The sequence below is a fragment of the Cyprinodon variegatus genome, unplaced genomic scaffold (assembly GCF_000732505.1).
Source record: "Cyprinodon variegatus isolate N-32 unplaced genomic scaffold, C_variegatus-1.0 Scaffold224, whole genome shotgun sequence".
NCBI lineage: Eukaryota > Metazoa > Chordata > Actinopteri > Cyprinodontiformes > Cyprinodontidae > Cyprinodon > Cyprinodon variegatus.
Genome location: NW_015150677.1, coordinates 823,546 through 841,467, shown reverse-complemented (window position 1 = coordinate 841,467; position 17,922 = coordinate 823,546). Strand labels below are relative to the sequence as shown.

Genomic DNA, 17,922 nt, shown 5'->3' with positions numbered 1-17,922 from the left:
TCTTGCCTCCCTCAGTCCAACTACATCAGTCAGAAGCACCTTTTTTATATATTTTTGGGATGTTTACTGCCTCTTTGACTGTTGTACTCCCCAGTTCAGCTCTAATTTAGTTTATCTGTTCTTGCACGTCTCTCTTTATGCAGACCTACCTTCCTTCCAACCTCATCCTGAGAACAAAACATGTCTCCCAGGCACCCGTTTCACCTCAACTCAGTTCTGTCCATCAAGGAGTCCATGAGTCACACCCATCTAAGCCCTAATTCTAAGCTGACTGTACTAGAAGGGGCAGGAATGACCGGCTACAAGCTGTAGCCTGCCGTACAATTACTGTCTTCCTGCTGGGAGAGTCCTTACCAGCATACGCCAGGAAAAGGTCATCCATTTCAGTCATTCAACTCAAAATAGAAACTTATATCACATTTCATTTCAAGCTCTTGTTTCTGTTCATTTTGATGAATGTGGATGAGAGTGAATGAATTCCCAAATCTTGGTAAATCTACTGGAAAATAAAATCAGCATCAGGCATTAAAGCTCTTTGGCAGAGGGAGGCATGGAGTGATGTAAAATGTCCTGGTAGATGGCTGCTTTGAGGGACTTGACTAAACACAGTGGTGCAAGGCTTGCAGATAACATGGCAGCTCTAAAACCACTCAATGTGGAATCCTCCCACTCATTCAACTTGGATTCTGAGCCTCCCCATTTTCTATTCTGATCTATTCTGATATTTAGTACTGTGTTAATGTATAAGTAAGCACAAGATGAGCATTGTACAATCATAAGATAGAAAGAAAGAAAGAAAGAAAGAAAGAAAGAAAGAAAGAAAGAAAGAAAGAAAGAAAGAAAGAAAGAAAGAAAGAAAGTCTAAAACTTTCAAGTTTTTCAGGTATACTAAGATATTAAGTCAAATTTTTACCTTTAAGCCATATTACTCCTAATAAACAGAAATGAACAGGTGAAGTGTTTCATGAATCTGCATAATATAAGTGTTAAATTTCTGAATTGACCTACTGAAATAAATTACTCTCCAATGATATGATGATGAGATGCAGCTGTATAATAAACCCTTTGTTTAAGATTTCTTTAGCTTTTCCAAACTGACAACTTTTGATCGTTATCCTGCCTTCGTCTCATTTTAAGACCACAAGTTTGGGAGGATTTTGAGACCAATCTGCATAATTAGGACAGACCAGCCACACATAGGAGTCCCCCGACACTTCCCCTCCATACCTAAATATTCATGAGCCTTTAAACGCCTTCAAGAGCCCTGTAATTATGGACAGAAAAATAGATGGGTGGAGACAAAGACAAAAAGATGGAGGAAGCTGGAGCCAGAGGAGAAAATGTCCTTACCATCCTTTAGAGGGGAGTGGATGCTGCAGAGCTGAGCGTCAAGACAGAAAAAAATGATGTTTAAAAGAATGTAGACTTAGCATGGCTAGTTCAATTTTTTATAAAAGTTTCTTTGTTTGTTTTGTTTCATAAAACACTAAGCAAAAAAATAATAATTTGGGTCAATTCTTTTTTCAGATGAAAAAAGGTGTTCATTTCCATTTAAGAAATGGAAATGAACACCTTTTTTAGTCTGAATTAAACAGGTTTTATTGAGATTTTTTGTTGTTGTCTTGCTTTCATCCCATAGCTACAATAAATATATTCCAAACCGCAGACAAGCCAAAAGCAAAGGATGCTAGTATGCATCCAAAAAAGTTGGATCATGGTATTTAGTAAAATATCAAATGAGTAGAAGGGATTTTGATAGATCTAAAAGGTTTGAATCAGTTATCTGAAATAAAAAGATAATATCCTCTGGTCCTGTTCTTAAGGTACTTATGATATTGCAGGAGTTTAATCTGGATTGTACAGTCCTGAGTGTTTAGTATTCTGTACATTAATCTTGTTTTAAGTTGGGCAGCTTCTAGAAAGAAAAACAAACATGCATTGCAAACATAGCTAATAGTGACCAAATATTATTTAAAAATGCATCCGAATTAGGACTGGGCAATATGCACTTAAAATCTTATCACAATATTTGGTGATATTATGAAATGAAATAAAAAGAATCACTTATTTGCAGTCTTTCTTAGTTAACATATGGCTGTGACTGTTTACCGCCGCCATCATGGCCATAAAATCGCAAATAATTGAAGAATATAAACCTCAAAAATCAGCTTCTTTAGGACACCAGTTAGACATAGAAGTATGATTTATATCACTAAGCGTTTTGTAGTAACTGTGTTCAATCATATACCTCAAATTTGCTCATGCCCCAATCGAAAAAAATTAAAGAAAAAAAAAGTAAAAATAAAAAGTGTATTTTTGGTACAAAACTAAAGGGATAAGCTGGTGAAGATTCTCAGTCATCCAGCTCATAGTCCAAAATAAGAAAATTAAAACAATCCACTGGTTTTTTCAATTAAAATGTCAGAAATAGTGTTGAGTTCAGGGTTTTATACAGTAGCCCATCAAAACCTTATTTCTGTTTAATTTATGTACTCCCTTCATGCCTACAATTAGGGGGAAAACAGTAAGATATTTTCAAAAGAGACTTAATAAGATTGATGAAATGTTCTAACTTTAAGGGTTTTGAGTGGAATTACAATTGTGCGATATCAGTTGCAGGTGAAATTGTAGTTGTTGGGTTTTTTGAAACATCATTAATATTAATTCACTTATGACTGAAAGGTCCATTTATAGACAGATAACCAATGGCTCCTAGAGGTAGATGAGCTACAAAATACTGCTGATACAAGCAGCAGTAAGAAACAAGCCCAACCAGCAGTTTTCTACTGCTGTCCAAAGGTCACTTACTGAGAAAAATGATACGTGGTTGAATTCCTGAACTTATTCACTGATTAAATGTCCTAAAAACTAACTAAAAAAAAAGAAAAAAGCAACATCGTTACTACTCTTTCCTGTTTGAAAAACCAGACACCACTCCGGCATTTCTTGACATTTATCAGATCTAGAGTTACAAAATGCTATCATATGACCACGTAGATTAAATCTTCCATGGCAGCAAATTTCAGCTGATATACCAGAAAACAATATTGAGACACTTCTGCCTGAATAGCTTAGTTTTCCTTTGGTAATGCTATGGTTTTTCTTCAATTTGCCTAAGAAGGACCTAATTTGGACCAAATTTTTATTTTGATACCATTCCTACATAAATAGAGGAAAAGTGAAAATTAGAGCTTATTATTTTGTCATTACTGTATAAAAAAGATGAATGAACTTTAGAACAACTCGTGAATCCATAACATGCATCACCAACTCGTACACCAATTCTGAAATTCATACTTTCTATTAGAGGTTAAAGGCTCAAAGGTATAAAGGACATCTTTGCGGTACGCAGTTCAGTCTTACTGTCATCTCCTTAACAAATACTATAGGTGTTTTAGATATCCATTTACTGTTTCATACCTTAAATTTCCATACATATGTGGGAAAAGCCTTTGTTTTAAAATTATATATTATAAAGTACAAAAAAATGGCAAGAATAATTGGCCATGAACTAAGTAAAGATGTCAGGGTCCTGGTAATGTTCTGTCTTTTGATAATGTCATTATCTCTGAACAATCAGAGGACAAGCCAAAAACCCTGCTGGGAGACGGGCCTAGCGCCCACTTCATTGTCTAAGCATGTTGGCATTTACACTCATTGGAGTGTAAATGTTACCCCTATGTATTTTTCATGTTATTTATCCCTTAGGATCTTTCAACAGATAGAAACTATCTTTGGATTAGTGTTTGGTGAGATTTAGTTCAACCTGAAGGCAAATATAATACCATCCAGTCCCAAGTACAGTATATGAAGTGTGGTAGCCGGGGCTTTATAGGGCTGTCTGGTCTATTTCTGGGTATGTGAGCCTGAAAGGATTCCTGTTACAAACCCCCTCTGGGAGATGATATGTGAGAGTGTGATGTAGAGACAGCAATGGGCCGGAAGTTTTTTCTGTGAGGACAAAAAAATCTAACCTAACATCAAAGAAGACTTGAATCAGTGTGTTTTAAAAGTCAACTGCCCTGTTTTCACCTGCTTCCAAAAGCAAATCCAAGAATAGGCAGTTGATTTCACTTTTACTAGGATAACTTATCCGAGAGCATTAGGGGAGCCATGAAACCACATGCAGATTGGAGTAAGAGGCAGCCTTAAAGAAAAGAAACACACACCAGCTCTGCATCGCCTTAAAATGACAAAAACCAACAGCGCGGTATGGCAAATATTCCCGTCATTTATATGTAAATCAAGACACCCCATCTCTGTAACCTCTGTGCGTCTCCAGACAAAAGAATTTATAGAGCAAACTTTCGATCAGATCTGACAAACAGGTGATTGGGAGCGACAGGGAGTCAAATGATGCGTGACGAGATGGAACAAGATGAGGTGAAATGAGCTCACGTCACGGCGGTTTACAAGGAGAGGAAAATATCTGGAACCAAGGTCTGTTTGTTCCAACACTAATGATTTTGTGTCCCCTGTTGTCACCCCCAAGGGCTCCGACTTTACTCCTGCATTGTCGGGCTGTTCTCTCTGCGATCGGAGCTTTGATTAACGACTCACAGCAGCAATCTCTCCCAAGAAATTTGACACGTATCACACTGGATGACAGTCAGATGACAAGGAGCCATCGAACTTCACAACGAAAGCTGATGAGCAAGCTAAAAATTGATGATGCACGCCAGGAAATGTGCAACCTCATTATGTGCCCATCTCCCATTTAGACACAAGGGTCTTACTGTAAAAATGCACTCTCACTCGAGGCTTCCTGTCCAGAGCAATGAAGTCTTTGGGTCACCAGTCCATTAGCAGACAAAAAAACCCCACAAACATTTGCTGGTTTCTATAAACTGCTTTTTTACAGAGAGGCAGCCAAAGACGGGAGGGGCAAATCGTCTCTGACTGGGACACTTAATGTCATTCAGGGTGCAGAAGTGAATAAGAGGCCAGTCTTTCCTGAGTGATGTCTGCGGTTGAACGTCCCTGAAGTGTGCCCATAGTGAGCTTTTTTTGAAGGCTCAGCAGTCCATCAAAGCCTTCACAAAAAGGCCTTCTGAATGTAAATCTATTCGCCTCTGCATCTGCCAGAGTGAAATGCATAGATTAAAGGATCCCTGCTAAGACAAGGACGGAAATCACAAAACATGTACAGCCTTGAAAATTCACACCTTAAATGTTTTTTTTCTTCACATTTTGGCAAAAGCAGTGTATTTTTGGAAATGTTAGTGTTATATGCCAAGATGAAAAGGGATATTATTATAAAATGGATGGATTATAATACACTAATGTTTTCATGTTTTGTGCTAAAAAATAAAATCTTAACCACTGCAGCTCTGGTTGTATGTTTAGTGTTGTTGACAGAAAGTGAACCTTAATCCTCAAGTTCTCTTTCAGGATGACTCTGCATTTAGTTCCATCCATCTTTCTATGAACTGCAGCAGTTTTCCGCGTCCCTGCTGAGAGAAAGCATCCAGACAGCCGGATGTGGATGCCACCATGTTTCCCCCATGGGGACAGTGTGTTTAAGCTGATGCTGAGTGTCAGTTTTCCACCACACATAGCATGTAGAATGATAAAAAGTTAAAGTTGGGTCTTGGTCTGACCAGACCATCGTCTTTACATATTTGCTGTCATCTATTCATGGTATGTGATAAAAAAGCAGACATCAGGTCTGATGAGCTTCTTTTAAAGTGTTATTTATTTATGATGGGCACAATGGCAGATTTTTTAATTTAGAGATATTTTACAAACTAACGTTTATACAATTTTACTCCCCCTGTTTTCGTCTGCTGTGGGTTTTGAGAGGCACGATTCTCTTGGTTTGTTTTTGTTACCGATCTGAAAAAACTCGAAGACGTTCACAGAATGCCTGGATTCATTTAGAGGATAAATTAAACATGTTTGCTCCAAGTAGACAGTTGATTCATTAATTAGGAGACTTTTAAGGGTATTGTATTAAAAAAAGGGTAATTACAAATTATTATTACGAGTTTATTATACTGAACATTAGATTTATTTTTTCTTGTCATTCACAATGATAAAATACTTTTCTAAACAAAGATTTGTTTTTTATTTATTATTTTTATAGTACGGCTTTAGAGCTAATTAAAACATAAAACTTATAAATAGATAGTGGGTGTATGTACAGTTCTAGCATATAAAACATATATGGGGGGGGGGGCAAAAGAGCCACTTGGGCTCCAAAGCCACAGGTTCCTGACCTCTTGTCTGTAAAATAACGTGTGTTGAAGCTAGGTATAAAATTTAAGGGAGTGTAAAAAAAAATTGTGAAAATCAATAAATCAATACCTGCAATGGCCATTTTTCCACAAACAGCATGTGTGGCGGCGTGTTTAAAGCTAATGAAATTATTTATGATGCATTATGTGGCGTCTTTCTCTTTCTTAGGGTTTGGTTGAATCCCAAACCGCCCCCTAATCACTAACTTTTAACTATCAGTGAAGTCTGACTCGCAGCTGTGGAAGGGGCCTTCATTGAAGGGGTATAAACGAGAATGGGACGGCTCCTTTCCTCCAACAGAAAAAGGAAAACAGTAGCTATCATCGCAACCCCAACCCCTTTACAAGGTACCAGAAGACCTCGCCTTTTCCGCCAGGCCAACAATTCCCTTTAACGACCCCCCTTTCAGAAACATAGACAGGTATGGGGCATTGCAGGCAAACGAAAGAAGCCAAACGGCCCCTATTCCAAAGGGGCCGACCCGTTTGTCTGTTTCAATTTGCATGTTTCCTATGCCAAAAAAGGCTTTGTTGGGCTCGAACTCACCGCTATTTCTGACATTTTTAATTGAAAAGGCTCCCGAATGGGAAGCAAAACATCTTAAAACTTGGAAATAAAGTCCAGTGGATTGTTTTTTTTACATTTTTGGAATGACTATGACCTGGATGACTGAGAATCTTCACCAACAGTCGTATCCATAGCAACACAGTGACGCTCCGTGTGTGGCTGTAGCTTGATGGCGCAGGTTAACATAACCGTGAACATTTGCCCCTTTCTTAAAACAAAAGTTCACGGTCAGATAAAACTATTTCAAAGAGGACCTTTCGTTTTGGAATTAATTAGTTTTTTTATTCCTTTAACTAACTTGTGATTTTCTGTGTAACGAAGATGCAGCAAACCAGTGAAATTTACATTTGGTGGAACGTGTTTCCTCCGCCACCAGGCCGCTGTTACACATGCTGCCAAATACCAGCGAGCTTGCAACTGATGCAGACTCGCTATTTAAGGGCTGAACGCTCCACTTACCCTACCCACTACATGGTTTGAGATGGCACTTAATGTGGCGAACCATCCATGGCAACATGCAAACGGAGGGTTAATGCTCAGGGTTAGTGCTTAGGTCCCAGTTTGGGATTGGGCCTTTTTGTTTCCAGTAGATCATTGAGTGGTGACCTGACACGGGTTTACCCCCGCCCAGCTAATAACTGCAGGCACAGGGAGAAGAGCCTTCAAAAAAAATCAGCAGCAATACAGCATTTATTCATGCTTGCAAAAGATTGACAATAATCTGTCTTTTTAATGTCAGTCTGCAACTTCACAGTTTCCCGTCCGTTAGTCTGTTTTCTGGGATGCTCTGTTCTGGTACAGCTAAAATGGTTTAATCTAATCCTGGCTGATGGAAAACAAACTCACCGTGACTGTAAAATGCTGCCTGCCATGTTTCCAACTCACCTTGCTGTTGTTACAGAGTGAGTCTCTCAAAAGCATAACTTAAAGGAGCAATAGTCTGAAAACAGGGACTTTTTATTATTTTTTTTACCTAACTAGGGTGTTTAATAATTAATGAATTCAGCTGTTGGTTTTGTGATAGACCTTAAACACTCCTCCAAACCTCCAATTATCTCAAACTGGGAGTTTTTAGGACTTAATGAAAAATTTAATATCTTTAAATGTTTATTTTAGGAGCAGGACAGGCTGTGATAAGTTAAAAAAAAAACAACGTAGTCTAAGAGCCAAACTACCTCCTTCTCGCCTCGCACTCAAACAACATCTTATTAGGTTATTAGAGATGGTTTAACCGGGGGAAATGGAACAGAGGCAGTAAATTAAACAAAGAAATCTCAATGGGCAAAGGATGATGGAAAATAAAACACATTTAACAGTTAGTTTCATTTTTCATTAACTGAAAATGCTGAATCAACATGAAACATAGGTTTAAGGTATAAAAAGTCAGGTTCCTAATTTAAACGACCCAATCTGAATAAAACAGACACTTACTTTGCTCAAATAGTTTAAAAAACACCTACGTATGGAATATATTTTAAAGAATCTGTCTAATATTTTCTTGTCATTTTCTCTGACTTATAAATCTCAGCCCCCCTGTTTTATATTCAAACCACCTGTTTTTTTTTTAGCTTTCCCATTTTATATAATGAACAATTAATTAAATCAAACTACAATGGAAGAGTGCAACCCAAATATACATTATAGACATTCTTCAGTTACTTCATTATTTAATAACTTTGTAATTAACCAACAGAGATCAAGTTGATGGAGATTTGGTTAAAAAACTAAACAAAAATAAAAAAAAATACAGGAACACTCTAAAAAAAGACCCTGTCTTTTTATTACATTTCTAAAAAAAAAAAAAAAGATATCAAACAGCATTTGTATTAATGCTGGAGGAAGAGTTACGTGACCAACAGGGAGCAAAAAGCAGTGATCATCAAGCCGAATGCTAAGTTAACTGAGTCCCAGTTATATTTGGTGATTGATAGATTAAGGGGTTAGGGTGGACGTTCAGACAGTAAGGTTGAATAAGTTATGAAAACAGTAAGTTTTACACAAAGCGTGCATAAGGAGTAATGGGCTGCATGCTCTTGCACGTGTTTAATAGGTGTTCCCTCTCTGGAGCGGGTACAGGGTCGTGCATGTGCATTTTTTTTAAAGTGGAGAGGGCGGGTCTTTTAAACTAAACATTAAAATCCTCCAAAATAACTTTAATATCACTTGATGAAGGCTTTTCTAACATTTTACACTAGAAAATGAATAATAAAAAAAGTAAGCATGATTTATGCCGATATATTGGATCAATATCTGTACCAGTTAGTAAGCTGCAATATCGGTATCGTATCGGAAATGAAAATGCCAATGTGTGCCAATATCGGACATTTTAAATGCAGCCTGATATGATCCAATATTAGTTTTTTGGCTAATATCGGACAAATATTCGATATTAATATCAGTTTGGAAAGCCCCAAAACAACTGTCACCACTTATTGGTCTGTCCATCCAAGCAAGCTCACAATGAAATCACACTACAAGATCCTAAAGGAAGGCTCTTAAATTCCCTTCAATGTTCATCACAGGAGTACAGTAGGCTCCTGCTACTGTTAGTATGAGGGTGCATCCATATGAAATCTAAAAAAATGGTTTCACTTTTATGAGTAAGGAACAGGGAGGAAGGCTCATCGGAAGTAAACAAAACTCTTTAAACTCTTAGCACTGCAGGAAAAATAATCTTGCCCTAACTGTGAGGCATGGAGGTGGAAGAGTCATGGTTTGATGGTGGTTTAGTGCAGTGGGATCATAGAATCCACTGCATATTTGACCACATATCGAAGGGGATTTAAGACAATTTGAGATCTTCTGAAAAAGAAAATAGAAAAAAAGCTGAAGCAGATCTAGAACCAGCAACATGACAATGTATCAAAACATAGCCGTAAATCCTCCAAAGAGTGTCTGAGAATGAATGAATGTAAAATTTGGGACAAAGGCAAAGCCCAGACCCTGATCTCACTGAGAAGCAGCGGAGAGACTTTGAACAGGCTGACGATGCAAGCGCTAAACCCTGCAGATATCCCGGTGGGACAAACTTTCCTCAGACTGATGTCAGAAAAGGGAAGAAGCAATTCAATCTTAGTTGGCAGAAGAACTTTTACTTTTATCTTTTGTTAACCTTTGTTGTTTCCTGCAATTAAATTCATTTTTACAGAAAATGATTAGACATTAATGTGAAATTCTCTTCACTTTTTGAGTATGTAAAGTTTCCATTACTTTTATGTAACTATTTTTTTTCACACCAGTAGTTTTATATCGTTGATGTTTCTTAATGCAACAGTGTGATATTATGTGACTGCACTAAAAGACGATTTTATTTAAAGGTCATTTTCCAGATCTTTACCAAGACTAGCGTGGACTGCAGATGGCGCTGGAACAAGAGGCTGAAAGAGAAAAGCGTTCTTCAGGAAGCCTGTTCCATGTGTGCAGCCTACTGCAGATAATCTCTGAAGTGTCATTGAAGGTGTCAGGAGGTCTGATTTTAAAGCAGCTGAATCAGCGGCATAGTTTGCTTAAAGCCAAACCTAATCTGCTTATTTCAGCGATTAAAAACATCTGAAGCCTCGTGTTTGTCCAGCAGGGAAAGATTGTGATCTATGTCCTAAAATTAGTAAAACAGATTAACATGTTAACCTTTGTGTTAAAGCTCATGATACTAAAAGCATCATGAGGGGAGAATTTACTTTTTTTTTAAGTCTTGGCTGGAAATTTTAAATGAGGGGAATGTTTGACGGGGTGCAAGAAGACAAAGATGGCAGATATGTTTAGGGTGGATGCCAAACAGAGAATCGTGGAGACGGCAGAGGGAAAAGGAGAAAGAGTGGATCTAGGAGAGAAGCAACCCAGAAAGACACTAAAGACAAGATGCTGGTGACAAGGCTGACCTCCTGGAGACAGATAAATGACCTCCTGTCACCACCAAAATGCCCCCTCCTCTTTTTCCTCTCCCTCTTGGCCTTGACACACCAGCCTCCATAATGGATATCCTCACAGGATATTCATTATGCAAATACACTCATCTGTCTATACTTTGCCTAAATAAACATACAGAGTGCAGGTCAGATGTTTACATACATCTTTAAAAGAAGAAAAATTATATAATCTAAAAGTGTAACATACTGTAATACGTCACTCATTTCAGAAAGCAAAATATATAAAAAAAAAAGTTTTTGTAATTTTAATGATCAAGACTTATAGAAGAAGAAAATGCAAACATCAGGGTCTCAGACATTTTATATTTTACAAAAGACTAAAGATAAATTCTACCTTGATGCCTACGGTGTGTTGGCTTAGTGCTTGTGCTCTGAGAAGGTTGCAAGTACCCGGTTCATTCCCCACAGCCTCCATTCTGGGTTCCTGAGCAAAACCCTTAACTCCCGATTGCTCCGCAGGCACCGCATAATGGCAGCCCACTGCTCCCCAAGGGGATGGGTTAAGATGCAGAAGAGAATTTCTCCATTGTGAGATCAATATTTCTATTATTATTATTATTATTATTACCCAAGTGTTAATAATTAGGAAAAGTCATATTTAATTCAGGTACCCTTTCTTCTCACAGAGTGCTGTATTTAAGAATACCAATGAAAAACTCAATGAAAGGAAAAAGTGTGACAGAAATATTGGCATAATCAACAAAGACAATCACAGCCTTGGGATAAGTGCTAAACAAACCTAATTCAAGAACTCTGGAGATCTTCATGAAAGCTGCAGCCAGAATTTTAAAAAGCCATCACACAGTTATCGGTCTGGAGCATGGACTCCAACTGCTTTTTTTTTTATTTAGTATCAAGAAAGATTGAGGAACCTGGATTTCCACTTCAACTTAGCAGTGCCACAGGGTAATCAGCTTCATGCCTTGATAGTTTGCAACAGTGATTTATGCCTTGGTTATACTCAGTATAACCAAGTACTGAGTAGATGGAAATAAATCATTTCAGTTAAAACATTTATGTTAAAGGCTTCTCCAAAAGTTAAGATTGAGATTTTTTTCAACCAAAATTGCAAATACTATTTAGATTTTGATTTCCTTTGCAGTCAGCACAACTATCTAGATGTTTCACTCTAATATTTTATTGGGGTTTTTTTCACGATCTTGAAGGGTTGCTTGTCCAGATTAGATAACTGCAGGATTTTAATTTGACTGTTAGATGGTAAAAGGTTTACTTCTATCTTGAATGCAAAGATCTGCATGATAGCTGCATCTCTCTTTTTCCACTTTAATGTATTACTCCCACCCAAAGGACTGCAGTGAGAGTGTCCGTTTCTCCTCCTGTTAAATGTAATGTGACCAAAAAGGAGCTCCATTGCAATCTAAAAACTGTTTAGTTAAATTGGGATTATATTGCAAATGCAATTAATTACTAAGCCCTAATTAATGTAAAAAAATAATAATAATTATTATTATTAATTATTTATGTTTTGTAAAATTAACTTAAAATAAATTAGGACATATTTCACATTTGAATGATCCGTGATCCGTTAGAAATAAAGGACTAAGATATTTCCCTCTATTCATAAGTAGTCTATTAAATGAGTGGCACTTTCTAAATTTAGTTACACAAATATTTTTTTGTATTATGCGCTACCTTTTCTACATGTACCTGCATGTAATAATCTAAAAGTACCGTTTGACTGATTATTTCCTTGTTGTAATGAAGCTTATTGGAAAAAGAAAAATCACACAGGAAAGCCTTTTTGCTTACTTTTAAACGGAGCCACATGTATGAGGAAAATATATTTGTGGGAAGAGCAGCAAAGAGGACTATGTGGGTTTCAACCATGATAACCTTGCTAAATCCTCTCTGCAAATATAAACAAGCCACATCTGGTATCTGGAGGTTTTTAGAAAAAAAGAAATACTGGCAATATTACTATTTATTCATATAACAAAGAGGAGCATTAAAGGCCACAGACAAGCACAACATAGAGCTCCTCCTCCTCATGCTGGTCACCAGCCTGGTCAAACCTGCTGTAGGATTGGGGCTATGCAATAACCAGATCATGTTCAATATTTATCTAGGCTTCAAAGACAAATCACAAAAACAATCAAATGGACAAATGGATTACTTGGCTAATTATTTTGGACCTTCCCACTTTGCCATTTGTCTTTATTATTCCTTTATTTTGCAAGAAAGATACGTTTATCAGCCTGTTCATAGAGTACTATGCACAGAACACAATACCATGAACAACATAAATTATAGAAAGAAAAGCATAAAATTATGATAAAAAAGCCTAGAAAAAAATGGCATTTGGATGCTATTCTCAAAATAGTCCATACAGCCATTAAATGCGAAGGTCACCATATATCACAACTAATACACACTTCCAACCCCTCTGGAATACTAAACCCATTCATGCATTCTTTTTTTTTACTCAGCAAGAAAAGTGAAGAGCAGAAGCTGTGAAAGATCCAGACTTTCCACACGGTCAATGTTAGACAAATCCTTTCCTAAATCTGGAAGATCAAAACAGCAATGGCGAAAAATTAGCAGCACCTAACAGCAGAAGTGTGAACAATACGTAGCAAAAAAAACTGAATGTTTTTTGTGCACCTTAGCAGTTAAAGACAGAGACACATTTTAAAACATCATCTGAAATATATGTACATATATATATATTAGGGCTGCAAGTGACGATTTTTTTTATCACATTGATTAATCTGTCTATTATTGGATGAAGCGATTAATAATCGGATAGCCATAGAATATTTTCTATGAATTAAACCAGATGAAACTAAAACTTTTCCGCTTGAGAAGTTCTGAATACAGCATATTGACAAATTCAAATATTTCTTTATCTTAAAAGCAAAATCTTTATATATTTTCTTACAATTTTGATATAATTAGAGCTCTAAGTGTGTTGCTCTGTCAGTTAAAGCGGTCTTCAGTTAAAGAGGTCTGCATCGGGGTCACAAAAGTTTTGGTTCATTTCAATATATTTTCCACTAATTGAAATGTCTTTAAATCCACATTAACATGAATTCAACACACTGTAGTAAACAGATAAATGGAGGCAGAAAATGTCTTTCAGTCATCAATGCACACATTCAGCGACACGCAGGAGCTCTTTCAAGCTGGGCACCGTTTCATTTACAACACCTGTCCCATCAACCAGGAATCAGAAATACTTTAATAATCCCAGGGCGAAATTACTTTCGTTACATGACTCCATCTGTAATAGAGTGATTATAGGTTCGATATAACACAATTTTATACACACAATTAGGGGGTCCCCGCTCCATCTCGCCATCAGTTTGGGGGTCCTTGGCCTGGAAAAAACATTGCAGACCCCTGAGCTAAAGACGTGTTTTACCGTCTCTATAATCCAGTTAATGATTAATCGATGACTAAATTGGTTGACAATTATTTCAATAATTGTCAACCAATTTAGTAATTGATTAATCACGATTAAGGGGAGTGTTTTTTCCGAGTGGGTTAGAGTAAGTACCCAGTTCAATCCCCTAGCCTCCACTCTGGGTTCCTGAGCAAGACCCTTAACCCACACGGCTCCCTGGGCGCCGTGCAATGGCAGCCCACTGCTCCCCAAGGAGTAGGTTAAATTTCTCCAATGTGACAAAAAAGCATAATAATAATTATTATTCCCATTATCCAATATATAAATATATATATATATATATATATATTCCCAGCCTGGTGTCTTTCTGCATGGAGTTTGCATGTTCTCCCTGAGCATGCGTGGGTTCTCCCTGGGTACTCCGGCTTCTTCCCACAGTCCAATAACATGACTGTTAGGTAAAGTGGCTTCTCTAAATTCTCCTTAGGTGTGAGTGTGTGCGTGAATGGTTGTTTGTCTCTATGTTGTCTTGCGATGGACTGGTGATCTGTCCAGGGTGAACCCCGCCTCTCGCCCATTGACAGCTGGAGATAGGCACCAGCACCCCTCATGACCCCACTTCGAAGTAAGAGTGTTAGTAGATGGATGGAGATATATATATATATATACACACACCCTGAAAATTCCAGTTTGTACAAGAAAAACATCACATTTCAATCAACTCCACCAGCTCTGATAAGAGAATTGTCATATATGTATTCAGACAGCACATTGTTGGAGTCTAAAATCACTGGGTGGTTTCTCTGTATATTAAAGTAAGGGGTGCATGACTATATGGACTATATTGGAGAAGAAACATGCATTTCTTGGAGTCTTGAAGAATGATTTCATCCTTGGAAAAAAATTATGCAAACTAATCATTTAAAGCTGTGAGAGGATGCACACCTCTGATCAGGCTGCAGGGGTTTCTCACGCTGTCAACCATTAGTTTTTCCTTCTCTCCACAGCAGCAGCATCTTCTCTCTACCTTATTTCTTCATTCCCTCCCTGCTCTCACCATCAGCTCTCCATCTCCCACGTCCTTGTCGCCTTTCTCATCTCATCCGTCTAAATGTCAAGGTGTAACCCTTACAAAGAACTCGTCATTCTTTAAACACAGTGAGAAAATAATGAAGGGATTCAGCCAGCATCGTGTTGCTCTGTGCTGCAGGTAGAATCATCATTATAAGCAGAGTGATCTTTAAATAGAGATTCCTCTTCAGGTGAGGCTGTGCAAACTTCAGCAGCAATATGTCAAAAGGCCGAAAGTATAAGGTTACCTTCTATAAGTGAGAGAAGTTTATTCTGTCAGCTTGAAATTGATGGAAGACACTTTTAGAAAAGAAAACCTTCATCACAACAACCCCAACGGCTGTTTATCCGGTGTAAACACAGCAGCACTCACCGAGCGGACACTCAACCCGCCTCCAAATGATACTTTTCCCGGAAGCTTTTCCTGCTAAATTTGAAAACAATACTTCTCTCTTCTTCTCCGATGATGGCAGCAGCGTTATTCCAACGCTGTTTCGGATGTTTTTAAAAACAGATTGTTTCTTTGTTGCTGTTAAAGGAAGCTCGAAACATCCATGCAGCCAGGGAAGCCGATGCTATGGTCTCAATCCGTTCGCTCCTCAGAGCGAGCCCTGATTGGCTGTCCCCATCAAGGCGCAGTGTTATACTCTGATGTGATTGGTCCAGAATTTAATGTCACGTTCAGGTGCTGTTTGGAAATTCAGGCTTCAGCTCCCCAAAAAAAAGAAATATTATAAATAATGCTGTTTTATCGTTATCTCCATTTTATCTCCTCTTTCTTTCCTCTCATCTCCTTTTTTTTATGTTTTTCCTTTCTTTTCTACTTACATTGCAGTGTCCATATAATCTGTAAAACTCCCTGCATAATTATAATAAAGCTATTTATATGCATAAATCAAGCGAAACACTGGGATAGCTGTACTGCTCCACCCGTGAAAGTAAAATCTAGTGGGCTCTTTTTGGCATTAAGACAATTATTCTTATTGCCACACTGCTAGACAGGGCACTGTGAAGAAAATGAAAATAAAAAAATAAATAATGCTGTTTAAAAAAAAAAAAAAAAAAAAAAAAAAACTGTGATTATTTAAGTAGTTTTATACTACTTAATCTAAGGCCTTTATTCGTAATTATATCAAAGAAAATATGACGTCAGTTTAACAAAACTTTTAGATTCTTCTTTTTCTAGAGATTTTATATAATTGGCCCTCACCAAGCAGTCTGGAAAAGGGGTTTTCAAGTCAAGATCCACATTGATTTTAGGCCTGGATTAGCTCAAGTCATTCCAGAACATTAAAATACATTCCGACATAGTTCTTTCCGACTTTTTCATAATTTCTTCCAAGATTCTCTAAATTTAGCCATCAATTTTCTCCTTCCAAAAGACATGTATCTACATAGTATGGTGGTGTCACCTCCATGATTTATTTGAAATGTGAAGTTAGTTTCCAGCATCATATATTAGGCCTATAACCTGTAGGCTGGAAAGTTTTTTTTTATTATTTTTAGACTTAAGTATCTTCTTTAAGATGTATGCTTTGTTCCCTACATTGCCTTTTCAACTTTGTTTTTCACTTTGATGCTATTAAAAAAAGCACAAAAATCCCCTTCAGAGTGTTACCAATAAAAAACAGATTTAAGTTCCTTACCCCTCCACTGCTGTGTGTCAGATACTGTACCACCTAAATGAGATAGCAATATTAAGGTTTGTGTTTATAACAGAACATCTAAAAAGGTTTGGGATAATTAGATACTTTTGCGAAGCCCTGTATCCTCCATATATCCATGTTAATGTTATTTAATTGAATTAAACAGGTATGTTTCTTTTAAGTGTAAAGTAGATAGTTCTCAACTGTGTTTACCAGAGCTGACACAGGTCCATATATCACTTACAAGCCCAGCTAAGACTTTTCTAAAGTGTTTGTCTAAACATATTTTCCTCTCAGCTTGTAAACTGATTCCATCCTTATCTGCTGCATGAAGTGCATCCTCAGCCTCATTCAGTTTAGTACCCCCAAACGTCCCTATCCTTCTCTATTAAACCACCATCAACCATCTCAACTAACAGCAGGATATGTGGTGTGTAAAAGTCTAAAATGTGAACAAAAAATGTTTTTCATCTCTATAACTCCCCACTCCTTCTACACAGACATCCTGTAAGCAGAATAAAAGTATTGGTTTCTGCTAAATAGTTACTGTGTAGGCCCGGGAAACAAAATTAGAACATTTCTAGAATGAGTCATTTCCTAAAAAACTACACTTCCTCTATGCTTCACATTTTAATGAATGCCTAATCATCTCCTTGTTTGCTCATAACTCATTATGCGTGTTTATATACTTTGTTTTCAAGCTTATTATTTATCACTATGGTTGTTAAAGCATTATTCACATTCAAGCAGTATAATCAGGGAATAATTATTGGGTTGTATTATTAGAAATTCAGGGAACTTCAGTACTAGTCTGGACTGACAATTAAAGGTATATATATATATATATATATATATATACATACAATTGAGAATATGAAATAGGAGGTGATAATTGATGTCTGCTGTTGTATTTTATCCAGATTTAGTAGTTGGCAGATAATATTGTTTCCTTTTTAACAACGTAAAACTAATAACATTGACTAAAGAGTTTATATATAATGTGAGAAAATGTATACCAAGATTTTAGATTTTTACTTATAAAAGCTTTATCGTTTGACATTGACAAGAAAAAAAAAATACATATATATATATAGATATATATCTATATATA

The 17,922-nt window shown here is 37.0% G+C and overlaps 1 protein-coding gene across 1 annotated transcript in view; it reads right to left on the bottom strand.

The window, feature by feature from the left end:
• LOC107088624 (SPRY domain-containing SOCS box protein 4-like) overlaps positions 1 to 15,752 on the bottom strand; it is an 88,998-nt gene extending 73,246 nt beyond the window's left edge. The window contains exon 1 of the mRNA XM_015380920.1: positions 15,539 to 15,752. The gene's annotated coding sequence lies outside the window, so the exon portion shown is untranslated. The remainder of the gene's footprint in view (positions 1 to 15,538) is intronic.
• Positions 15,753 to 17,922: the final 2,170 nt, after the last annotated feature.